Source organism: Syngnathoides biaculeatus, chromosome 13, assembly GCF_019802595.1.
Source record: "Syngnathoides biaculeatus isolate LvHL_M chromosome 13, ASM1980259v1, whole genome shotgun sequence".
In the NCBI taxonomy this organism is placed as follows: Eukaryota; Metazoa; Chordata; class Actinopteri; order Syngnathiformes; family Syngnathidae; genus Syngnathoides; species Syngnathoides biaculeatus.
The window spans coordinates 988,163-1,001,489 of NC_084652.1; the positions used below are offsets into that span (position 1 = coordinate 988,163).

General features: G+C 43.8%; 1 protein-coding gene across 5 annotated transcripts in view; it reads left to right on the top strand.

The window, feature by feature from the left end:
• agap3 (ArfGAP with GTPase domain, ankyrin repeat and PH domain 3) overlaps positions 1-13,327 on the top strand; it is a 151,296-nt gene that overhangs the window by 132,001 nt on the left and 5,968 nt on the right. The gene's annotated exons all lie outside the window — the stretch shown is intronic.

Here is a 13,327-nt window from a genome sequence, read left to right on the forward strand (position 1 = left end):
GTTTTACCCCCTGCTGCTTTCTTCTTCTTCTTTTTTTTTTTTTATTGTATTTTGAGGATGTAACATGAATCCATTCATCCACAAGATGGCTTCAGCGTATGGAGAGCGCCAGACAGATTGAGAGATTACCGGTGTACATCAGACCGATTGCAGGCGTCGTTATGGGATGCGTGTTTATTTTTAGGAACGCTTGCTGTTAACGGCGGCCCGTTTGCCCAAACCGGACTCGAGTACATCGTGTATTGCCTTGACAATTGCCTTCATAAATCATATTTTTTATTCAGAGACATTCGAACATTCCTAATTCTCATGAAGTTAAAAACTTAAAACGAAATTATATTACCGCAAAGTAAAATTATTGACCCTGTGAGGCAGCATAAGGTCGTTGCAGATTGATAATGATTAATAAAGTTTTGCGTGGCTCAGCAGACAAGATAAGAAAAGGCCAATAATGATATCTTGCTTTTGTGCTAAAATAATGCATGATTTATTTTGTTATGCAATATATATTTATTCAAATAAATAAGAAATAGATGATTTAATAGTTTTGACAAAATTATTTTTTGCCAATAAATAAATAATTTTAATCAACTCATGGATGTCTCAGGATGTGGAATATGAATTTTTAAATTATTATGTTGTAACTAAATGATTGAATACAGTGAAACATGAAAAAAATTATTTTGATCATATTAACCTTTTTTGTAATTCTTTGGAATCATTTAATGACAGTTTTAATAATTGTTTAATCATACCTTTAAGTAGGCCAAATAAAAATAATTTTAAAGCACGAATTACTGTTATAATTTTTAAAAAACTTTTGTAGGAATACAGTACATAAATTTGAATTGAAATATTGCCAATTTGATATTCCGTGTTCATGAAATCAATACAAGTATGATGAGTAATGTAACATTATGTATAGAGCATAGTCATAACATTATTTGTGCTAATAAATGACCAAAAAAATACATTCATTAATCATTTCGACGAAAAAGCCAATACGGTGGTTGTTCTGGGCACATATTTTATTTTACTTGAACCCAAATGTGTTTGAGGGGGTTGAGGCCGTGGCTCCAAAATTCTTCCTCACCAAACTCAGCCACACGCGTTGACTTTGGTTAGCGCGCTGGAAACAAAACGGGGCCTTTGTGAAACTGCGCAAATTTGCCCGTAAACGTCCTTGTAAGATGACAAAATAATTGTCAGGGGTGCTATTCCAAGTGATAATTGAACAATGAATTGATTCTTTTAATACATTTGTAGGCGTCTTGTGCGGTGACTGCAGCCGGCAAATATTGGAAGGGAGTTGTTCTTTTCATTAGCACCCGACGGTCTTTGTGTTTAGCACACGGCCTCTAATTGCTTGGCGAGCCTGTGATAGAAAACAGCGCAGGCACAGAAACAGAGACAGCAGTTTTCATTTGGGGTAAGATGTCCCGGAGCGCGGGCCAACACGGACGGCGATCCCTCACCGCCGCCGCGGCCCCCCCCCCCTCCCCCTCGCCGTCACCCTCTGTGGGCTGCGCGCCGCCCTCGGCCACGGGCAGGTAATAGCTCTGATGAGAGCCCTCCACTTTGTTTCAGAAATAATTTGCCGCTCCTGCCGCCTGCAGGGCCTGCGCGGTAATAAAAATGAATCACGCCGCTAACCTCTCCAAACTTGCGCGCACCCCCACCGCAGCTTCCCCCGGCTCGGCGACAACCCTTTAACCCCTTGTCCTCTGGCCCCACTTCTGCGCATTCGTCCTTTAAAAGAGCAACTGGCAGGTTAGCAGTACTAGAACTCCCAGAAGAGCTTTAGAATAGCCTCAAGCTCTCATTCAGGAAGAGTCGATTAATTAATGACAGTTCCGCCGTCTAAGTCGAAGCCACAGGTCAGTAATTAGGCCCGTGTGAGAGAACCCCACTCACGACTTACCCACGTGCCGCTGGTCAACTTTTCTTCGACCTTAAAGTGGCGAAATCCCCTCTCGCTAAGCCGCACCCCCGAAAAGGCCGACTGGCAATCGCAGCCCACCACAGACGAGAGGTCCGACGCAAACGTTTTGAATTCAGTGACGCATTTTATGCTTCTGGTATGATAATTGTGAGCTTACGGTCATGCTCCCCCGAGAACGTCTGATCTCGGAAGCTAAGCGAATTTGGCCCTGGTTAGTACTTGGATGGGAGACCGCCTGGGAATAGCAGCTGCTGTAAGATTCTCTCCCCGACTAAATGCAGAAAGTTTGTGTCGGGAAGGGCATCTGACGTAAAACTGTGCCAAACAAACGTGCGTTCATCTAAGATGACACGCTGTGGCGACCCCTAATTGGACGAGCTGAAAGGAAAAGAAGATATGATTATTGTGACACATTTTTTTTTCTTTTTTTTAACGTTTTGTGGTCAGTTTGCCAAAATGAAAACTACATTTAGATTCATTTGATGTTACAAATGGTGCTAATTGAAAGCCATTGGTTTTGATTTTTTTTTTTTTTTTTTTTTTTTTTTCAAAACTATGCCTTTGAAGTGTTTTTTTTTTCACACATATATTTCATGTTTCCCTACATAGTCATCACCATTGTCCGCTCCAAGGCACAGTACTTGCATTTTTCATTAGCTAGTTAGTTTTTCTTGTTCGCAGAGAATGTGACTCTGGCGAGCTAAAGCAGCAGGCGTCCAAAGTGAGACACCATGCAACCATCCATCCATTTTTTTTGTCGCTTATCCTCACGAGGGTCGCGAGGAGCGCTGAAGCCTATCCCAGATGTCAACGGGCAGGAGGCGGGTTACACCCTGAACTGGTTGTCAGCCAATCGCAGGCCACATCGAGACATACAGCCACAATACAATATAAAGAAATAGAAAGGTGGGAATGGTCGCAGTAGTAGAGAGGTAGCCATCTTTACGGGAATGTTTTCACTCCTTAGTATCATTGCTGTGGTTCGGCTTGTTGTGCCTTGAGCTGGAATCGTTTTTGCAGTCTTTCCTAATGGTATTTTGACACGGTGGATGTTGGCTTCAAACACGTACAGTGCACCATTTTGTCTTGTTCTGTCTGAAATGTCCTCTCACAAAAAACGCATACAAACAACTATGTTCGTTCAGAAAGCTTGACACGCTTAGCAACAGTAACTACGTGGAGTGCGGGTCTTCGCAAAACGTAGTTTGTGAACGTAGAATGTGTTGTCGTCTCCTGTCTGCTTTGAGTGCGAGTCAAGGGTTGAGGAGATTTTAACAGCGTGAGCATTTTTAAGGGTGTGGAGGTTTGCTGGAACAAAAACTCAGCCGCTCCATCATCGCGGAGCCCGACAAGCTCATTAATGTCACAGCATATTCAACTCATCCGTCGGCACCCAGACACTCGGCTGTCCGGTGCGTCTCGGAGAGACACAATAACCTTTCGAATCTCGTGCAAGCAGATACTGTACAGGAAGCAGGAAAAGTGGCGACAGCGCCACTCGTGAACAGCGTTTACAAGACAACCGTCTCGTAAAATGTCTGCCTTGTGGTTTTCAAACATTTCCTTTGAAAAAAAATGCATTTGGCTCTGGAAAAACAACTTTTAAAGCTGTAATATGCCAGGCCACTTGTTGCCAATGTCCATTTGTAACGCAAACGTACCAACTGCACCTTTTCCTCGCAATTATCCAAAAGCGTATTTTGAAAATGACACATTAGCAACGCGCCGAACGTCCACTGAGAAGCCTTAAGCGCAGCCGCAACAACGCCAGCAATTGTTGTTTTGATTGGGATTCGCCTGGAACGAACATTCAACCAACGTGTACGGCGCTCATTTTCGAGCATTTACACGGAAATGACAATGAAGGGATCATGGAAAAGCTTAAGTTTTTAATTGGTGGATACAAATAGTTTGGTCTCTGGAGTGCCTGCCCACCCACTGAGTGTGAAATTAAACAACCAAAGCAAATCTTTTGTCGTGCGCCAATTTCTGAAAATGGCAGTGGAGGTTGTTTGTGTTTGGTAATTTGTCCCCGCGCCACATACACACGGTGTAACGTGTGAACTGCTGCCCTCACAAGTACAAATGATTTGAATCTCTTTCTGGTTGTTTTGTTTTCCGTGCACACGCTCGGCTCTGCTATGAAAGTAAATATGAGACACCGGGATTTGAATTAATAATGTCACTGAAAATTTTACGTTGTAAAATTCACATTTCAAAGTGATCAGATTTTCAATAGCTGTATTTCAGTTTAACTTTTCAATGTTAACAAATTCACCATGTAAAAAAATGTCATCTTTAAAATTCAATATCAATAAAAGCAATATTTTCAGTCTCCTGAGGTACAACTGGGTACAATTCGCTGTCTGAAATTCACCGTCTAAATTCAGTGTAAAGAAGGCAGGGTTACTTCAGGTCAGAAGCCAACACCCAGCCAATCCAGTAACACTTTCTTAATATGTGACATCAGGTGTCCCTCTTATGAGCTCATTTCCAATCCTCATTTCTGCTACCTCAAATTCTGCTTCCTGTTGTTTCTTCAGTGCTACCATCTCTGATCCGTACATCATGGCCGGCCTCACCACTGTTTTATAATGTTCCAACCTGCTTGCACCCATTTCGTCACTTCCTTACCACACTCACCGTTGCTCTGGATTGTTGACCCCAAGTATTTGAAGTCGTCCACCCTCGCTACCTCCTCTTCCTGGAGTTTCACTCTTCCTCCTCCGCCCCTCTCCTTCACGCACATATATTCTGTTTTACTTTGGCTAATCTTCATTCCTTTCGTTTCCAGCGCATGCCTCCACCTTTCTAATTGTTCCTCCGCCTGCTCCCTGCTTTCACTGCAGATCAAAATATTATATGCGAACATCATAGTCTAAGGGATTCCAGTCTAACCTCATCTGACAGCCTATCCATGACTAAAAACAGGAAGGGGCTCAGCGCGGATCCCTGATGCAGTCCCACCTCCACCTTGAATTCTTCTGTCACACCTACGGCACATCTCACCACTATTCTACTGCCCTCATACATGTCCTGTAGTATTCCATTATATTTTTCCGCCACACCAAACTTCCGCACCCAATACCACAGTTCCTCTCTTGGTACTCTGTCATAGGCTTTCTCTAGATCCACAAAGACACAATGTAGCTCCTCCCGACCTTCTCTGTACTTTTCCACAAGCATCCTCAATGCAAATAATGCATCTGTGGTACTCTTTCTAGGCATGAAACCGTACTGTCGCTCGCAGATAGTGACTTCTGTACTAGGTCTACCCTCCACTACTCTTTCCCATAACTTCATGTGATGTGTGGCTCATCAACTTTATTCCTTTATAGTTGCCACAGCTCTGCAAGTCCCCTTTGTTCTTAAAAACGGGAACTAGCACACATTTCCTCCATTCTTCAGGCATCTTCTCGCCTGCTAGTATTGTGTGGAATTAGTTGGTCAAAAACAAATATTGTAATGTATGTTGTAAATGCAGGTGAGCGCATCTGATCGTCTTTTGGCCCCCGGTGACTTTATTTATCTCCACTGAACTCTACCACAGTGGTTGACAGATGTTCCAACAGAAATGATACGGTGACTTGTACACTGCAAATGGAGCAAACCGGACCGCTCGGTGGAAAAAGAGGCGGCATACAGCGGGCCTTATTTTGCACTTTTGGCTGCTGCGCTTACTGGATTGCTGGCCCTTAGCAACCTTTGATACTTTGGGGCCCAGCTTTCATTGCTTTTCTTTTCTTCCTGTCGCTTCCCTCTTGGCCCCAAACACTCTCACTCTCTTTTTCTCGTCCTTCTGCCGCTGTCTCTTCCCTCCCCTCCGTCGGGCTGCATGGGAATGGCGTCCTTACGAGCTGCACGTCTGCGAGCTCTGTTCAGCCCGGTCAGTTCTTCTCAACAGAGGACGGTTTCTCCTCTTCAGTGCGTCCATTCTCCGCGCATGCAGTCAATCTAGACGTGTAGGCTGGAGGAGGCGGAGCCAAGGGGAAACTTTTGATTGTTGTCTGCGGGACGGACATCCTCCTCTTCCGACGGCCCGATGCGGCGTCTTAGCTTCCTTTCCTATAAATCCTCGCTTGTCTTTTCAGGCTTGACTAATTGTCCTGGTTTGTCGCTCTTTATTTGAATTCAGTCATGTGTTCTCGACTCCGCGGGCCCGCGTCGAGGAGAATCATTCCGCCATTTGCCACTTAATTAAGTCAGGATCAGGCGCTGTTGCTCAACACAGAGCTCTAATAGAATTATAAAAGAGGCCGTTCTACTGTTAAGCTTTATCGCGATGCGTCAAAACGGAAGGGAACACCATCTCTTCACAGGAATCCCACCATTTCCTCTGGAGTCCCAGGAAGGTATTAGCCTTCTTGACGTTTACCTCGTGACTTTTGTGGAGTTGAACAGCGTTTACGGGGAAGGCCGGCGCAAACACAGCTAAGTTCTGACACTGGTTGCCAACAGTGGGTTTTTTATTGGGAACCCGCCGCTCCCCTTTGTCCCCAGAGCAACAGCCAAACGGGAGAACAAGCATGCGCTCAAGGCTGAAGTAACCACCAAGTCCAATTTCCTAAATCTCTCCCGCCCCCGTACTAAGAAAAATTCACTCCCTTGAAGCCCCCCACCCCTTTCTTCCACTCCCACCCGGTACCGTCCTGCCACTTTGACATGCTAAATCTGCTGATTTTATTTTTCTGCCTCCTGCGGTGAGGAAGTGTCCTTTTCAAAGCGCTCGCTTCCCCTCCTGACTGTCTAAAGCCAACCGCTGTTTGGATTGCTTCTCTAGTCCAAACAAAAGACAGAAGCGCGGATTACCATTTCACTTCCTTTCACATTCTCGCTTTCAAGTATCTTTTATTTTCTTTTTAAAAAAAAAATGACTATTTTTTTCCTCTCCCAGGCTTCACCGTTGAACTTGATTTACATTGTTAGAACTTGTAGGGAATAAGAGGGAAGTGACTCATAAGAGCAAAATAATGATGAAAACCCAGTAAGTCCACTTCATGATTTTTTTTTTAAACACAACTGAGCGTTTATCTGCACAAAAATACTCAAAGAACTTGCTCACAGCGACAAACTTTCAAAAAAATAATATTCAATGTATCCTCGCGCTCCGATGAAAAGCAAGCAAGTCCACATTGTGATGATTCTGACATTTTACCAGGTTGGAGATTGCCATCATCTCAAGTGTGTCCTGTTTAAAGCGTGGGGCTAAAAAAAAAAAATCAATAAAACATATTTTAGAATACCACGTTTTTCGGAAGTATCTCTGTTTTGCACTAGAACCGTCATACACATACTGTTCTAACTGGCAGGGCATGCTCGGGGACTCAAACATTAAAGAAAGCAACTTTAAAAAAAAGAAGTCTTCATCAAATACTCACTGAAGGCGAGTATATGGAAGTAAATTAGTGCCACCGGGATTTTAATTTGAAATGCCACAGAAAACAGGATTTGAATTTGAAATGTAAAGTGATCACATTTCAATAGTTGTATTTCAGTGTAACTTTTCAATGTTAACAATTCAACTGGCTACAATTTGCTGTCTGAAATTCAACTGGCTACAATTCGCCGTCTAAAATTCACCATCTGTTCCACCAGGCAGGGTTACTTTAGGTCAGAACCGATTACCCAGCCAATCCAGTTACGCTTTCTTAGTATGAGACGTCACGTGACTAAGAAAGCGTAACTGGATTGGCTGGCTGTTCAATTCTGACCTGAAGTAACCCTGCCTCGTGGTACAAACGGTGAATTTCAGACAGCAAATTGTTGCTGGTTGAATTTCAGACACTGAATTGTAGCAACTATTGAAAATGTGATCACTTTACATTTCTGTGCCAATTCAAATCCTGGTGGCTCTAATTTACTTCCATACAAGTACACCACCTAAACAACCAACAAACCATTAAAGCTGATTCTGATTCTGACGGACATATTTGATAATGCCATATTTTTAACAAGCATCTCCATTTTTGCAAAGAAAAAAAAACTGTCAAACACATATCTCGCCTTGTTACCATCGTTATAATAAACAGGGGACTTTTTCATAGTAATATACAAATTAATGGGGAAAAAAATCAATTACCTATGTTTATCATACGGTCACTGTCAGACGAAAACTTGGTAAGTCCTCTTCAAGACCAGTTTAACTTTTTGGAGGTAGCTTCATCGTCCGGCTTGTCCCATTAAAAAAAAAAAAAAAAAAAAAAAAAAAGACCGTAGAGAAAAAAAAAAAAGCAATGAAAACATGAACACTTCCAAAGAGCAATTGATGTCAGATTCAAAACAAATGCAGTCCACACAGTGTCTTGTTAAACGCAAAGCTAAACAACCAATAAAGACATTATATAGCGCCATTTTTTGACTGCGTGAAGACTTTATTCACGCGAAAGCTGTCCTCGAACAGACGTGTCCTCCAAATGTCATTTAAAAAAAAAAAAAAGAAAAATTTCATTTTGAGCCTCAGCGTGAGCTTGTCCTTTTCCCTGCATCTCCCTTTGGCTTGTTTTGCAACAAAAGTCTCCTCCGGGCCGCTTTCTTGTGAGATCCTGACGTCTTCTTAATGGTTCTCGCCGGCCTTTTTTGTTTCACATCTTAGTGTTAACTTTCCGCCTCATTTAACTCCTGCCAATTGACTGCGCTCGGCGCATTCAGACTCTCATTCAAATTCTGGAACCCGATGATTTACATTTTGAGCCCCGTCCCTCGGGTTGTAAATCATATCGCGTTTTTCAGCTTAATTTGTTGGCGAAAGAATGACGTTGTCTCTCGGCGGAAATAAGAGAGGAGGGCGGCACGGCCCCTTCCTGCTTTCAGGTCAATTGATTTGCTAACGGGCTTGTCCTCCTCACACAGTGACTGAGGACGGATTGATGGTCCAACACCGTAAAACTCGGCAATTGCCTGCCATTAGGCCGCTATTGTCGGACGCACAATAGGAGAAAAGAGCCCGTTTATGGTTTGCTGAGAACAGTCGCATTCTCCTGCATATTTTCCCCGCGGCCGTGACAAAATTGACCCATATGCTTATCAACGCCGTTTTAAGACAGTGGCTTAACAGGCTTGCTTTTGATTTTGTCTTTGTAGTTCATCAATCTGCGCTTCGTCTTGCAGTTCACTTCCAAGTCTTTTGGCCTCCACGCAAGGCAGAACAGCAGACGTCGGCAAATTAGTAGCAAACACCCTTTTAACTAAAGATTTACCATATCTAAAAACCCTGTACTGGCTCTCCACCACAACTTTTTAACATCATTTTGTCTTTTATGTCGTTTTGAGCGGGCAGGTGAAACAGTCATCCTCCTTCTTCTGTTGATCCGGCGTCAGGTCCTCTCCAACTACCGTAATTTCCGGCCAACAGAGCGCACCGGATTATAAACCTCACCCAGTACATTTGTAAAGGAAATACCATTTGGTACATGCATACGCCGCACCTGTGTATAAGCCGCAAGTGCCCACATTGAAACGCGAGATATTTACAAAGACAGACGGTACACAGAAAGAGTTTTCAAAGTTTTAATGCTTAGCTTAACATAGCAACAACACTGTAGCGCGAACAGGGCTGGTTTAAAAAAATAAAAACATACCAGTAAAAAAAAAAAAAAAAAAAAACAGCCGCATCAGCTACACAGAAGCAACACGGTAGCAGAGCACTAACAGGGCCTGGTTAAAAAAAGAAAAAAACCTACCAGTAAAAATCAATGAGACCCGGCAGTAAGACAGCAGCAACATGCTAGCACACCGCTAACAGGACCGATTAAAAAAAAAAACATACAGGTAAAAATCACTGAGGCACGGGCAGTAACACATCAGCAACATGCTACCACAGCACTAACGCTAGCACAGCGCTAACAGGGCCAGTTAGAAAAAAAGCATACCGGTAAAAATCCCTGAGACACGGCAGCAACACGCTAGCACGGTGCTAATGCTAGTGCAGCGCTAACAAGGCTGGTTAAAAAAAACAACATACCGGTAAAAGTCACTTCTTCTGCACATATATTCCACCGGTCTCACTCTTACCTTTTCCGCTCGAGTCCCCCCTTGCAGCCGTTAGAAAAAATTCACAGATGAACTGCATAAGCCGCAGGATTGAAAGCATGTGAAAAAAGTCGCAGTTTTTAAGCCGGATATAGTCTTGCGTGAAAGGACGGACAGACAACACTTGTGGTGTAAATGGAACAAGATCGGGAGTGGTAACCATTGTTAGACGGGCCGGTTTTAGTTTGTCATTTTGCAATTCAATGTAAGAAAATCTGCTTTTTTATGAATGAGAGCATTATTGTCTGACTCTTACAAGTGCATCTTTGTACTTACTAACAGAAAATATTTTGGTCACCTTATTTAGCAACAGAGTCCACTTTTTTTTTTTTTTTTAATTTTATTTTTTTACGCTCTTGTCCTCATTCATGTTTCAGCTGAACTGGAGTGGGCAAACTATGGCCCGGGGGCTACATCTGGCCTGCTCCATTCTTCAATGAGTACAATATATTTTTACGTCCGACAGTATTCATTTCATTGTTTGTTAATTTACTTATGGTACATCTTGGTAAAAATGACCTAGACATGAAAATATTTTTTAAATAATTGGTTAATGGATTATAATTCATGTCATTTCATGTCATGATCCAAGTTGCTTATCCTCACTAGGGTTGCGGGAAAGCTGAAGCCTATCCCAGCTCGTTTCAGGTGAAAGGCAGACGACACCCTTAACTGGTCGCCAATCAGTTGCACGGCAGATATCGACACCATCGCTGAGTGGGAATGCATGCCGACTGGTTAGAATGTCGGCCTCACAGTTCTGAGGACCGGGGTTCAAATCCCGGCCCTCTAAAATATTGCACGGACGTCACACATATCAGCTGACGCCGCAGCGCACTTTTAGACTCACTGTTCTTGAACCGTAAGCCATTTTACTCACTGTGTGACTTTGCGTCCTTTATCCTCGTAGGCGTGGACATTCCACCCCAAGCTCGCATGAACGCAGCGCTGCTAACGCTCGCCGAACAAGTCAACGAGATTGAGAAAAAACACCCAGACTCGCCCCTCATTATTCTCGTAGACTTTATCAAAGCCAAACTCAACCAAGATCTCCCTAAATCCAAGCAGCACGTAGAACATCCATCCAGCCATCGATTTTCTTTGCCGCTTATCCTCACGAGGGTCGCGGGGAGTGCTGTAGCCTATCCCAGATGTCAACGGGCAGGAGGCGGGGTACACCCTGTACTGGTTGCCAGCCTATCGCAGGGCACATCAAGACAAACATCACAATCACACCTTCCGGCAATTTAGAGTCTCCAATTATTATTGCATGTTTTTGGGGATGTGGGAGGAAACCGCAGTACCCGGAGAAAACCCGCGTGCAAACTCCACTCAGGCGGGACCAGGATCAAACACTTTACCAGCTGAGCCACCGTGCCCCCAAATGCTTATAGTGCCTGGTCTTCCCAGGCTGTCTCCCATCCAAGAACTAACCAGGTCCGACCCTGCTTAACTTCTGAGATCTGACGTTCTCAGGGTAGTCTGGCCGTAAGCAGCACATAGACCGTCCGACTGGGGAAAATAAGACTTAAGACCACTGCTATACCACTGGAACTAACGCACGCCCTCGGCTCCTCTGATCACATTTTAGGTCATCTACTTAATTCCTTCGTACGGGAAGTGCGTGAAGCCTTTGGTCAAATCAGTGAAAAAGTGGACCAGTGAGGATGAATACAATTTAAAACCCATTTTGACCGCACAGACTGGAGTGTCTTTAAAAACTCAGTTGGCAGCCCGGAGGAATATACGGATGCTGTTACATCATACGTCAGTTTCTGTGTGTGTACCAAAGAAAAAATGTTCACACGTTCAGTAACAAGCCGTAGATTACTGGCAGGCTAAATAGGCGGCATATTTTAGTGAGGATGGGCTGCGTACAACCGCACTAGAAACCAGCTGACTCAAGAAATGAACATCGTAACAAGGGATTATGCGGCAAAACTGGAAAAACCGTTCGGCACGAATGACGCCAAATCAGTCTGGGACGCTTTATAATAAACGTGAAACTGAATATTAGCAAGATTAGATCATTAGCAAGTGTAATGGTATTTTCTGTTACTATTATGACAATAAGTTAAAAATGTCTTGGGAATTATGCTACTAGGCTAACGATAGCGTTAAAAGGAGACCTCTTTGGCCGTGTCAGTCAGAATTGAGCTGGAGGACTTCTGTGACGGCAGATAGCGCCGGCCTGTCTTTCATTAGCGCCGCGGCTAAATGTCCCGAGTGCGAGAGGAAATGGAAGCCGGCGAATGTCAACTCCCCCGAGAGTCTTGTCACTCCGAAGCGTGAACTTCTGTCACTCATCCCCACATCCTAACAACGGCCTCCTCTCGGCGCTCGCCTTATCAGACGCGAGGCCCGACGGGGTCACGGGGTGAGCGGCAACGCTGGGCATGCTCACTCATTCATGTATTGATATTGATTTTTTTTTTTTTTATCTACACCGGGTTTGTATACGCGACCAGAGAATGAGCGCGATGGCGGTCAAGATGGAGAGCAATAGATGGCGATAGAGGACGGGAGCCTCTTATTCTCTCGCTTCGGGTTGGAATCGTACGAGGGCCCTCGGCCGCCCGTCGCCCGGCGACCATTCAGCGCAAATCGATCCGACTGCGGGTTGGAGTCTCCCCCGGGGTGGCGCTGAGACACGCTACTTCTTTTGTGGGGGGGCGTCCACCGATTCAGACTGGCAGTCTTGAATGTAAAAAAAAAAAAAAAATTGGTATTGTCCGCTTGCAGACATGAGCGGTGAAGACGTGTAACCTTTAGAAAGCCTAAACGTCACTCTCCAGCGGAAAGGTGTAATATTGTCCGACCCAATTGGTGCTTGGATTTCCATTTTGTGTGTTCTTCTGCTCTGGATGGATTTTACACTGCAGATGCTTCGCATGACACAATTCCATTTTTTTTTTTTTTTGGGGGGGGGGGTTTAACAGTTGGGAAATACAGTAAAGCCTCGGTTTTCGAACGTCCCTGTTTTCGAAAAAATCGGTTTTCGAATTAAAATTATTTTATGATATTAAGTATTTAAATTATATATGTATTTCTCCTATGCAGTTCATTATCAGGAAAAGATTTTTAAAAATGCTTTAAAAAGCCTAATTTTTTAAGCTTGGAACGCATTATTTCTTTTTCCATTCATTGTAATGGGAAACATCGATTTGGTTTTCGAACAATCCGCTTTTCGAACCATTTTCTGCAACGGATTGTGGTCGAGAACCGAGGCATCACTGTATTTTGTCATGGCAGCATGAGAAGGAAAAAGACGCGCAATCGGATATGTTAGACTCAGCCGTCTTGTGGATGAAAATGTATCACATAATGTCCACGTCTTCCCAAAATATATCAATCTAA